This window comes from Dermacentor albipictus, chromosome 2 (genome assembly GCF_038994185.2).
Source record: "Dermacentor albipictus isolate Rhodes 1998 colony chromosome 2, USDA_Dalb.pri_finalv2, whole genome shotgun sequence".
Classification (NCBI taxonomy): domain Eukaryota; kingdom Metazoa; phylum Arthropoda; class Arachnida; order Ixodida; family Ixodidae; genus Dermacentor; species Dermacentor albipictus.
Window position 1 is genome coordinate 198,835,860 of NC_091822.1, and position 12,338 is coordinate 198,848,197.

Sequence of the window (12,338 nt, forward strand, 5' to 3'; positions counted from 1 at the left end):
TTGTGCCAAAACTTTAAAATATGCTAGTGCCACGTGTAGCTGGACAGGACCAAGGTAATGTTGCTTGCCGTACCTTGGAGCTTGTATTTCGCCTAATTAGTTATTAGTTAATCAGCTTCACTAAAAATTATAATGGATGATCTACAATTTTCTTGTTGACAATTTCGCTGTAGTTATAATAGTTGAGAAGAAAATAAATTAACAGTGACTAATTATACAAATAGGTGAAATAGTAAAAATAGTCTGACTTGCTCCAAAGCGACGGCAAACAACGTTACCTTGGTTCTGTCCAGCTATACGTACGTGGCACGAGTTACGTACGTGGGACATCCTGTACATACGCGAGATAACGCTTTAGAAGTCGCACGAATGAGTCCACATCCATGTCATCAATCGGGTAATCGAGAAATCTGAAGAGTACAATCAACCTCTATATGCCTTTCATAGATTATGAAAATGAATTTGATCCAGTAGAGATACCAGTAGTCATAGAGGCACTAGGTAATCAAGGAGTACAGGAGCCATACGTGAATATCGAGGGAAATATGTACAAAGATTCCAAAACTACCTTGGTTCTCCACAAGAAAAGTAAGAAGTTCCCTATCAAGAAAGAGGTCAGACAAGAAGACACAATCTCTCCAATGCTATTCACTGCATGCTTAGAAGAAGTATTTAAGATATTAGCAGTGAATGCTTAGGAGTGGTCATCAACGGTGAATATCTCAGCAACCTCCGGTTAGAAGATGACATTGTTAAGCAACACTGGGGACGAATTACAACAAATGATTGAGGACGTTAACAGAGAAAGTGTACGAGTGGGGTTAAAGATTCATATGCAGAAGACAAAGATAATGTTTAATAGCCTGGCAAAGGAACAAGAGTTTAAGATTGCCAATCAACCTTTAGAGTCTGTGAAGGCGTACATTTACCTATAATAGGCTAATTACTCACAGGGGATCCTGATCATGAGAAGGAAATTTACAGAAGACGAAAAATGGGTTGGCGTGCATATGGCAGACATCGCCAGACCCTGACTGGAAGCTTACCACTATAATTGAAAAGAAAGGAGCACAATCAATGAATTCTACCGGTGCTGACATATGGGGCAGAAACTTGGAGACTGACAACGAAACTCAAAAGCAAGTTAAGGACCGCTCAAAGAGCAATGGAACGAAGGATGATAGGCGTAACGTTAAGAGACAGGAAGACAGCGATGTGGATCAGAGAGCAAACGGGCATAACCGATATTCTAATTGATATTAAGAGAAAGAAATGGAGCTGGGCAGGCCATGTAATGCGTAAGTTAAATAACCGGTAGACCATTGGGCTTACAAAGTGGGTGCCAAGAGAAGGGAAACGCAGTCGAGGACGGCAAAAGACTAGGTGGAGTGATGAAATTAGGAAATTCGCAGGTGCAAGTTGGGATCGACTGGTGCAGCAGGTGTAATTGGAGACTGGAGGGAGAGGCCTTCGTCCTGCAGTAGACTTAGGATAGGTTGTTAATGATGATGATGATGATGATGATGGTGATGATATAAGCAGTTCGCTGCTCTTCTTGAATTTACGCGAGGGGTGACGTGATAGAGTTCCGTGCGTTGTGACTACGCCCAATTCTCACCCCCAACTAGTTCAGGAAGACATTGTCTTTGATCGACTTCAAATAGAGGCTTAATCGTTCTCGCACTTTCTTTTTCGGTAATGTCTGCGGCTGATTTCAGTATGAACGTGTCTGCGGTCTTCGCGTTGTTTACTGCCACCGCTACTACTCTACCAAGCGGCGCACCCTCAGAAGGGAATAGGTTTGGGCATGTTGGTAACTCATCGTATGCAGAATACATAGCGCAGTAAGAACGAAGGACAGGTCTAGACAGGACAAGCGCTTACTTTCAACTAAGGTTCTATTGCGAATCCTGAGCATATATACATGTATATACGCACACCTGAATCTGCAAATGGAAATAACCTACAGAGAGGAAGAACGTAAACTACGCCAAGTCAAGCTCTTTCTTTGATCGGGCCAGAGAAGGCATACCGACGCAAAAATCTCCTGCCCGGACTATCTCGGTAGCTTCTACGATTTACCTGGTCAGGCTGTTGGGGTGGGGATACACAACAGTGTGATAGAAAAGAAGATGGCAAGGTGGCTTCGCATCACATTTTTTTTTTTTTCACAATGAGCAGCAAGTTGGCTGTCTGTAGCAGTGTTGCCGATTTTATCGTTGTGCTCTTGCAGACGCACATTCAGGCATCTGCCGGTCTGGCCTATGTAGCGTCTTCCGCATGAAGGTAGAATTTTGTAAACAACGCCACTTTTGCAGGGTACGTATATGCATCTCTGTGGTTGATATCGCTGTCTGGATTCTGCTCTTTCATGGGTCAGATCAACTTGCACAAACTCAAAACTTATTTGGTGCCTTGACGCACTTTATACAGCGAAGGAATCACTGCTGCCTGCTCTCTTTCTTTCTGTCTCTTGTCTTACGCTCTCTGTTCGTCGCTCACGCGTGATTCAGCCTACCGTCTGCGATGCATGCCTTCGGCAACTGAGACTATCGCATGCCTCGGGTAACCCGCCGCCTCAAAACGTGCCAATTGCATTTGAAGGCTTTCTTCCATGGTATGATGGCATGACTTGCGGATAGCGCTTGGCAGGAAAGAAAGCACAATATTTCTTTTCGCAAGCTTTGAGTGTGCAGAGCAGTACGGTAAAGGCGCCTTGTTGGCTCTTGGCGCATACATCCAACACGCGTGATCACCTTTAAAACACAGCCGCAAATGTAAATACCTAGTGCTGTCCTGCTCGGCCAATTCAGAGGTCAAAGTGGGTGCGAAAGCCTACGATCGAGGTGCAATAAACCGAAGCTGGTATTTCCGTAGCTATTTCCTCTCGCCACTAATTCGCACCACAATTCGCTGCCAGTGCCGTATATAGGCACCGTAAACTATGACACCGACAGTGGCGTAGCCATAAATATTTTGCGGAGGTGGGGAGAGGGAGTGTTGCGAAGGCTGCTGGTGCGAGGCGACGCAGATATGCGCTGCTTTGAAAGCGTGAACACATTCTAAAGTCTATGGATTGACACTCGCCACCGTATGCAGAAACGCATCTTGAATTGAAGCCCATGCTTGACTTGGTATAAATGACGCCTGGTACGCACGCGCCCAAGACGCTCATTGCTTTCCTTTGGCGCGTTCACGATCGACAGGCGTCGTTTAAATAAAGTCAATTATTAATATATCCCGTGCTACTTCTCAGAATCGTTCACGCATGACGAAGCAAGAAGCTGCGCAGTGCATGCCGCTATCCAAGCGCGGTTCATTTGCAAAGAGCGCAGATGAGAAATATTTAGGGAGCGTTAACCGATTGCTGCTGCTTTCGTGCTCGTTAACAGCTTCACGCAAGGATAATGACGTTACTGGTAACGGTAGGGGACGTCCTGGCGTTACACGCGCGCACTCTGTGGGCCATATAGCGTTGCTGTCGCCATTTGAGGTTATCCTCACCGCGAACAAGGCATGCGTATTGATGCGCAGAGCTCCGCGTGCTATGCAACCTCCCCCCCCCCCCCCCCCCTCCACCCCGCTGTGAGCCCGTAAGCAACTCGCTACAACCGGCTGCTTTCTTAACCGCGTAACAAAGCCGAAGACGGTTAGATGTGCGTGCTTCTAAAACAATTGGAGCCCGCACTTCGTGACGTGTGCGCTTAACGAAGAGCGCACGGTACGTTGTAGGGCCGAGCGAAGTACCCGCGTGCGGTCATCGTCACTTCCATCGCCTTTGCGAGCGTCCACGCGCCACCGCCGCTTTTACTGGGCCTGTATGGAGGGGCCCATAAGCACACGAGGTGGGCCGGGGTGCTACGCAGCGGCAACCTTTGCGACTTCCTCCAGCGAGGCGTCGGCGAAAGCATCCGGGCCTTGTTGCCCGGGCGGAAAAGCCCGCATGCCTGGGTTCCAACAGCGTGCAATCGACGAAAGGGAACGTCGCGTTGCCCACTTCTTCCCTGAGAACAGCTGTTCTTCTCTCTCGAACGAACCGGTCACGATCTGTGCGCTTTTCCTCGCTTGTCCAGCCATGACGGGACTCATCCTCCGTCAATTTCTTCAGCACGTGCCGAGATCCACCCATATATATATATATATATATATATATATATATATATATATATATATATATATATATATATATATATATATATATATATATATATATATATATATATATATCAGGATGCCTTTCGAAAAGTCGCTGTACATCTGGGATGCGTACACACAGTGACGCACCAAACTGTAGATGCGATTGCTGCAAGTCCCGAGTGCCTACAGGCTGAAAAGGTGACATGTAGAATGTGGCCAACAAGGAACTGGATACTGTATGCTTATTGCTCGTGTTCTCTGCGAAAGCTGCACGGCCTTCATTGTCGAGCTCGAATGTTCAAAACGAACAAGAGGGGCAGGACTGAGCTGGGAGTCACAAAGTGTCCGCTAAGAGCACTTAGGTGAAGATACTCGCCAACAGGTCTTGTGTGATGATGTAAGCCATACCAGTCCTTCCCTATGACAGATAGAATGTGGTGTTTCGTTCACTTAATTTCTTTGTTTGGTCGTGGGCATTAGCGAATCGCCCAAACTACAGAACGCACACCCGCGCAGGAGCCCCTGGACGGCGAGGTCTAATACAAGCAGCGTGTTTGCTCCCACTCGGTTCGCACCTGGACTCGCGAATTCTAATATTAGGAATCGCAGTGTAACAAGGCGACTGTGCCATGCGGCCAAAAAGACGTGCGGACGTCCTGTGACGGTCGTTTTAGTGTCTGTGTGAAAAATAGTCCTCTACGTACATATCCTTTCTTCGACGTCTCGTTCACGACGTGAAGGCGTCCCTGCGGAAAGGGAGGCCAGCGTGGGCCTTTCCCAGCAACAGTCGTGCACACGCAGCGTCCACCACGCCCACGCTGCCGAGCGTTTCCGCGACGCCTGCCTTCACTTCCTGCTGCTGCTCGTTCCTTCCGGCGATTTCCCACCAGGGGGCCCTTCTTTGTTCTCCCCCCACCCCCATCGGCGGCTCGGTTGCACGATGCCGCCATTGTCGCTGTGTCCTGGAACCACGCTCTCCGCCAAGAAGAATATCCGACGACAAAGAAAATGGGTTATTCACACACGGTGGAAAGACGCCTGGTGTGCAGACGAGTCTGACGCGCTGTAATACTTCGTGGTGTGACATCGCGTATGATAGCTGTCGCCCACGCGACTGTGACCAGTGGCGTAGCAACAGGGGGGGAGGGGGGGGGGGCGTGGGACCCGGTTGCACGGGGCCAGTAGGGGGGGAGGGGGTGTCATATACGTCTGAAGACACCCGAAAATTGTCGATATCCTCGCCTTCCTCGACTACACCCGGGGGGGGGGGGTGACAGAAGAGCTATCGGCCCCGGGTGCCAGACGACCTAGCTACGCCACTGACTGTGACACGGAGCTACATGCAAAGCACGAAGCTTCGAATTGTCGATGCATTCGGCCTCGCTGTGCGATACGCTAGCATGCTGGTTAGCTCAGGTGCTAGAGCGACCGCCCGTTATTGAGTGGAGTTGGTCCGAGGTTCGAACCCTGGAGCGGGACGAAAATTTCTTCAACTGCGAAGCTTTTCTTTTATGAAAAACCCGCGTGGGTTTCTCTCCGTATCTATAGCTTCGCGCTAGTGTCGGGTGGACCTTCTGGGCTTCCGCAGAAATGGTTCTCGCGTGGTGTGTGTACATAGACGGGCGCCGCTCTTGCGACCTTCCGTGGACAGATAATCTCGCTCAGCGCGAACGCACACTGCCCGCAGTCAGTCGACATTCGAGTGCCCCAGAAAAGCGCCGCTACACGGCTGCCTCTCGAGATACGCCGTATCGTTGGGTCCAGCCACATTGTAGCGTTCAATCACCGAAACATTACTTTTCGCGGAGAAGAAATGAAGGCACCGATACAGACACGCGTGGGACATCGCACCAGTGGGCATGCGATACGTTCATTCACGCGTATACTAGGTCCGCGTATAGCTCGTGCTTGTGCAGCTGCCGTGCTCGACATGACCTGATGGCGCCTAAATCTCGCCCCGGAAGCTTGACGTAGGATAGCTAAAGGAACGCGTTTTGTTAGGATAGCATCAGCTGGCAGCTTCGGGGTCTGTGTGTGTTCGGAGAAGCAAAGTTATTTGCGGACTGAGTGACATGCCAGCGCGCTGCAAATGGTCATGAATTGACCGGCAGAAAATACAAAAGACTGCGCGAAGAGGTCCATATGAAGGCACAAGTTGTCTTAGAAGGGATTTGGTGCATGGCTGAATTTCCACTATTTGTGGCTGTGCCTACTATTTTGTGAAGGCTTACTTTTGCCAAACAAAGAAGTTCTCGAAAAATAAAATTAGGTCGGCTTGGTATCGAGTCCAGTGATCTCCTCGCACCGCTGCTCTAACGGAAGAGCCGCCTGGGCAGCTGCTGCGCTTGGAGGCTCCCATCGATACGACGACCTCGACGCTTTTCGACCGCGTGCCGTGCCTCTCGGCGTGCTTTCTTTCCCTCCGCTTCCTCCGCTATTTCGCGCGGAAGGACGGCCGCGCAACACATCTGACGTCTGGCGTTGACCGGTCTCACTCCCGTCCAATCTCGGTCCGTTTCAATGGGCGCTCCTGCCTACGCTCCCATACAGGCGAATGTTTGACGGCGTGCCGTGGGCGATGGGCTCCACCGTCATTTCGCCGGCCGCATGCAGGAGAACCGTCCTTGCGCTCGTGCTTCCCACGTGCCTGCGAACTCGTTGCGCGTGCAGTGGTCATTTTTTCTATGCCGGCGCCGCAGCCATACCGATACGCAGATTCCTAAGAGCAGAGCTTTCAGAAGTGTGAAAGTCGGTCACTGCGCGTCCTACTCTTCGTGGCGTGCACACGAAACCTCTCGAACTGCACTGACCGCACAGATGTGCACAGCTGCAGAGGGGTGAAAGGCCGCTGCTTACCTCAGTCAGCTGCTCGTTCATTTGGACTTTCTTTATTTCTCTGAGAGGAGGAGGCACAAGGCTGCGGAGCCGCAGTAATAGCTACCTACGCATGTATGGACAATGTTATGGCTCCTCGTGAGAATACTCCCCTTGTCCGCCCGTGCATCTCCAGCATGGTTCAGAACACCTCATCGGGCGCTCTTGTCGGCTTCGAGTGACATTGATCGTTGCTATATCAAGCGGGCGCAGGCGACGATTCCGTTCGGCGGCGACGCGGCACACGGAGCAGGCGAGCCGAAGGTCGAACTCGCCGAGATGGATGCCGCCGCGCCGTCCGAGGCACGGCGATGGATCGCCCGGTGGTGGAAGTCCTTGGGGCGCCGCCACACGACGGAGAGGAGGGACAATGGACACCGCGCTGCCAAGGATGCCTCCTTCGCGGGATGTGCCCTCATTGCGAGAGGTGTCCCGGCACCAAGAGCGCCGCGAGCGCCTTTATCACGGAATTTCGCAGAGCCCCTGTGCGTCACCAAGCGATGTCACGCGTGCACGCGCCCAGCGACTGTGACAACTGCCTGCGAAACGTTCGTAATTACTTGCAAGGCGCCTCGTCCTTCTCGGTTTTTCGCAGTTGTCTCTTATAAGTGCTATGCTTTCGACGCTCTGGACCGTTTTGCGAAATACATTTCCCTCGCCAATCATCACCCGTGTTCCTTTGTCTCGCTACCCCGATCCTCGAGTCCGACATTCCAAGACCCGCTCGTTGACCTCGCTCGCTGCTTTCGGCCGCCATTCCAGATCTGTACACTGCTGTGTCCGGTGGCCGAAGAGTCGAACACTTTTCGTCGGCTCCGGCAGATCGAGTGGATGGCGGCCACGGTGCTACGTCTCAAACAAGACAGAGCTCGGTTCTGTCATCGGGCTGGGCGCACATTTGCATTGCAACACAATAAAATCGTTTGATTTGATTTAAGTTGGAATTAAATTCTGGGGTTTCACCAGCCAAGACCTGGATGTGATTACGCAGCGCCAAAGCCACTACTCCACGACAGCGGTTGATTTGCTTTCTCTCGTGAGCAGAGAACTCCGTTCGTTTGTTTGTTTGTTTGTTTGTTTGTCCTCCGTCACTGGCTCATACCTATTGTGGGGGACTTTGGCAAGATGCGGACGGAATTAGAGGGTGATTAGCGATTACAACAGAACAACTGAGATAAGTAGGGAAGAATCAAGAGAATAGAAAATAAACAAATAATTATAAATCGAACTAGAAAGCTTTTTTGAAACAACTATACTCTTAAACGGCTGAGCAGTCATGCATCCTTGTGACATATTGCCCAAGAGAGGAGGCTCCGAAAGAAATAATTTGAGGAATTGCAAAATTCACTCCAAATTTTGTAAATGTTTATAAAATGCTTTTCCTGGCACGTGCGAATCGTCTACAGAATAAGAATGAATGGTCAATTGTCTGAGTGAAGTGAACACAGCGGGAATGAAGAAGTGCGCCTTCATACTGCTCCTCGGTCGTCAACGTGCCTTCTTCTTCCTTTTTTTCCCCCGCTTGAATTCCTGATTGACTAGCCACCTGTTCGCGAAAAGAACAGTCGATGGACTTCCCCTCTTATATGCAGCGGTAGAAAAAGTCGGCGAAAGAGGGTATAACCACCACAGTTCTCCGTTTTAAGTGCTCGCGAAGCCCTTAATTTCTGCAGTCACTCGCAAGTGAAACTTAATTTCCCGCGGCGGTAGTGCGCGCTGCCTAACCCAAACCCGTCTCAGGAAGCTCTTAATTGCTCGTGCCCGCAGGCTGACTCACGCAGTTTATCAAGCCCTCTCGAGTCTTCGATGCCAGCCTTTCCGTTGTGTGGCAACACAATGCTTCCGCAGGACCTGGCATTTCGCGAGAGAAACTTAACGGCGGCGCAACTTATTCCCCTCGGTTGATTTCCCCGCATGCGAACCGCAGTGCCCTCGCTCCGCTGCAGAGCGCGTTCTGCTCACGTGCGCCAGCGGTGCTGCAGGTGGCGCGACAAGGAGGGAAGCCGCTTTCGCACGCTGCTGCTTTCTGGCCCGACAAATAAGGCGCGCAGTGTATCTCTCGAAGGTTCTCCAACAATCTCCTTCACGGCAATCGACTTTCGTGCATGGCACCGTCAGACAGGACAAACGGAGCTCTGGCCAGTACCTTCGTTCGTCTAAATTCGGCCGCCGTCTGATTGTGCGAGGCATTAACCGAAGGGAAGCCGCCCTCAAGATAGCAGGCCCTCGGACGTCCTTCTTGCAATCTCATTTAGCGACTGCCTGCGTCGCATCAGTCGCTATACACGGGCCCGGGGGATTCCCTTCGTGCCGACCGACAGCGCTGGCAGCGTATAGCCGACCTCGACTCCTTACTTTTACATTACAAATCACTTGTCGCTCTGACGCAAGCCCTCTGGCAAGGTACGCAATATATTCACTCGGGTACCCACCGCGGGCTTCGGTGTATGCACCGGTGAGGGTCCTGTATGTGTCTCATTGCATGCACGTTGCCGAAAGGAAAATAAATTTTTAGCCGCATAAATGATGTCCTTCGTGGCACTCTGCAGCATCTCCGCGGAGTCAAACCTCTGTGTGTACTGTTTCCTGCAGCGACAAAATAAGGTTACTCGTATCACTCGCGTCGAACAAGCGGAAGCTATAGTCGTGTGATGTCAACTAGTATGCTCGAGTTCGGAAAGAAGATCGATCGGTATCTGTGTACAGCAGAGAGCCCAAAAATCCAGGCAGGTCCGACGCAGTGTTGGAATCTAAATTACGCCAAGCTTGTTATCGCAGTTATCGCAGCCTAGCATCAGATGGCGGATGACACGCGCATGGCCTCGTCGCCTGTGTCACGAGGCAAAGAAAGCTTCCCTGCATAAGAGCGAAGTACGCTGCTGTCCTTAGGTGCGTGGCATACTATACCCCTCCGTGCGAAGCTGTCTGTGAGAGAACGGTTTTATATGACGCGCGCTCGTGCCATTAGTGTATAGCCTGGGGAACCAACATTCCCTCGTGAAGATGACGGTAACGTCGTCAACGTAGGTTTCTCAGTGTGATCACGTTAAAGGACCGCAGGGGACTGGAATTATTCGGAGTGCATCTTCATCATCTGTTCAGTGCGGGAAAGGCATCTCCTGGAGATATATGTCCTCTAAACTCATCCTATATGCGCGTGCAAGTTTCCTAACCTCATCCCTTCCTCCAGTGTCCTCCGGCGTCCTCTGCAGCGGTCCTCCTCCCTTTGGCACCCATTCCTGAGCTCTGATGCAGTATCGGTCCAGGGGCGATGTCCTGCCCCCACCCCTTAAAGCTTGTGTGCGCAGGGCCATAGCGCGTACGGCGCGTGACAAACTCATGCTGTCCTTCTTCCCAGCTGTTCTGTTCGTTTGCTCTATAGAGACAAGAGAGGCTTAACGACTACTGAAGAGAACCCGCCAGCACGTAAAAAAAACTCGCCGTAAAGAAAGCTTGGCACGGATATGTCCCACACGGCTAAAATGCTTTAAACACTGTTTGACATTGACTCTATTAAGAAGTGCTGGCTCGTCACTATTAATTGGACCGCACACAGCCGGCCTGCATACTTTAACTATAAAATGTATTTTTTCCTCTAATATCCAGCATAAACTGACAAAGAGCTGCACTATTGCTGCCCTCTGCATGGCCTCGGGAAATCGGTTGCATCGGTGCAAGCACAAAAAGTATAAAGCGGCATGCTTGAACGCCCACGCTTCGGGTTCAAAAAAGAAATGTGCCGTTAGAACGCTCACTGGGGCGCGATTAAATGTATTATTATTATTATTATTATTATTATTATTATTATTATTATTATTATTATTATTATTATTATTATTATTATTATTATGGGCGGAGTGATTGAAGCATGCATGCTACCTCCGCCGCTGGTCGGCCCGGTACTTCACTATCTCCGCGATCGGCCCACGCTCGCCATCTTTTTTTTTTAATCGTTGACGCATGGACACGAAAAATACACGGAACCTTAGCCATATGCAGTTTCGCCGTAAGAACGCCTGCAGACTTCTTATTCCTGCAGGCCCTAAGTAAGAGCGTGCGTGGCTAAAACCAGCCCGCCTCCGCTTTGTTTTCCTACGGCGCGGCTGTCGTAACTTGAAGTGCAGTGTAATACGCACAGCTGAGCCTGAACTAATGCTTGTTAACGTGCCCCGTACTGCCGCTGACCCTAATTCAGCAAGGTGTGTTCGGCCCAGTCTCGATCAGAACCACCGAAATGGCTGTGCTTGGACGACCAGGACAGTCCTGGAAATGTGCTTGGCGACGAGGATGATCGCTACGGCACGCATCTTCCTCGTCGTCGACAGGCGCGCTCTGTTGCGAAGCCCTGGCTCTGCCAGTATTCTCTTTTCCAGCGGCCGCGGCCTCTCGTCCGTGCCGCGCACAGGCAGACGGCGAGAGGCGGCTCTGCCACCTCGGGTACACGTCGCGCAATACGCTGCAACGACGAAGGGCTGCGACTGAATCATTGGCCAGATTGCATGTGGGGCGGCGATGCACTGAAGAGAAAATAGTATATACGCGCAGTAACCGTACCACTTTTAGCACCATGTACTCTTGCGAATCCTCCTCGAGGCAGGGCTTCCGAACGAAAAGATACTGCACACGATTTTCTGGGTGCCGGGTCACACCGGAATAGGGGGTAACCAGAGGGCCGACAGTCTAGCGCGCGAGCTTACATACCGAGTGGGACAGTCAATGGACCCGGATACCACTATGACGGTGGAACCAACGTACGCGGAAATACTAAATCATCACCGAGGCGAAAGGATAATATATCCACCACCCCACCCATCTTAAACACAACACGAAGCAGTCGGCTGGCGAAGGCTGCAGACATGAACATTCTCCAATCCACACATCCTACATGAAATGTTTCCCGGTAAATACAGGGACACATGCCCATGGTGTGGGACCATCCCAACACTATACCACATCACGTGGGAGTGCAGACTGCTACGGCCGCGCGACGCGCCACGTCAGCGGTTTCTCCGAGTAGCGCACAACGTTGGTCTCGTGGATCCGCACATCGAGCGCCAGCCTCGGGCGCGAGTGGCCGCTCTATTTTCGGCCCGCGCACGATGTAAACACGCCGCAGCTGCTGACGTCGTGCACGTGCATCGCAGCAGGGGTCGCCGACGGGGGGGGGGGGGGGGGGGGGCATTTTCTTCCACTCCTCTTTGTTTTTCTCGTTGCGTCCTTCGCGCGCTCATCGCACCTAAATTGGCTGTTCTTTGGAAGACAGCGTGGCGAGAGGATGGCGTGCGAGACAAAGGCAGCCATCATCGCGCGCCTGGTTGCGCGCCGGT

At 51.4% G+C, this 12,338-nt stretch overlaps 1 protein-coding gene and 1 non-coding gene across 2 annotated transcripts in view; both read left to right on the plus strand.

Moving 5' to 3' along the window:
- The window catches only part of Swip-1 (EF-hand domain-containing protein D2 homolog Swip-1), a 91,709-nt gene that overhangs the window by 16,117 nt on the left and 63,254 nt on the right, over positions 1-12,338 (plus strand). The window lies entirely within an intron of this gene.
- LOC135904575 (U2 spliceosomal RNA) lies at positions 10,756-10,944 on the plus strand. Its single transcript, XR_010565152.1, has one exon. It is a non-coding gene; the product is annotated as a U2 spliceosomal RNA (small nuclear RNA).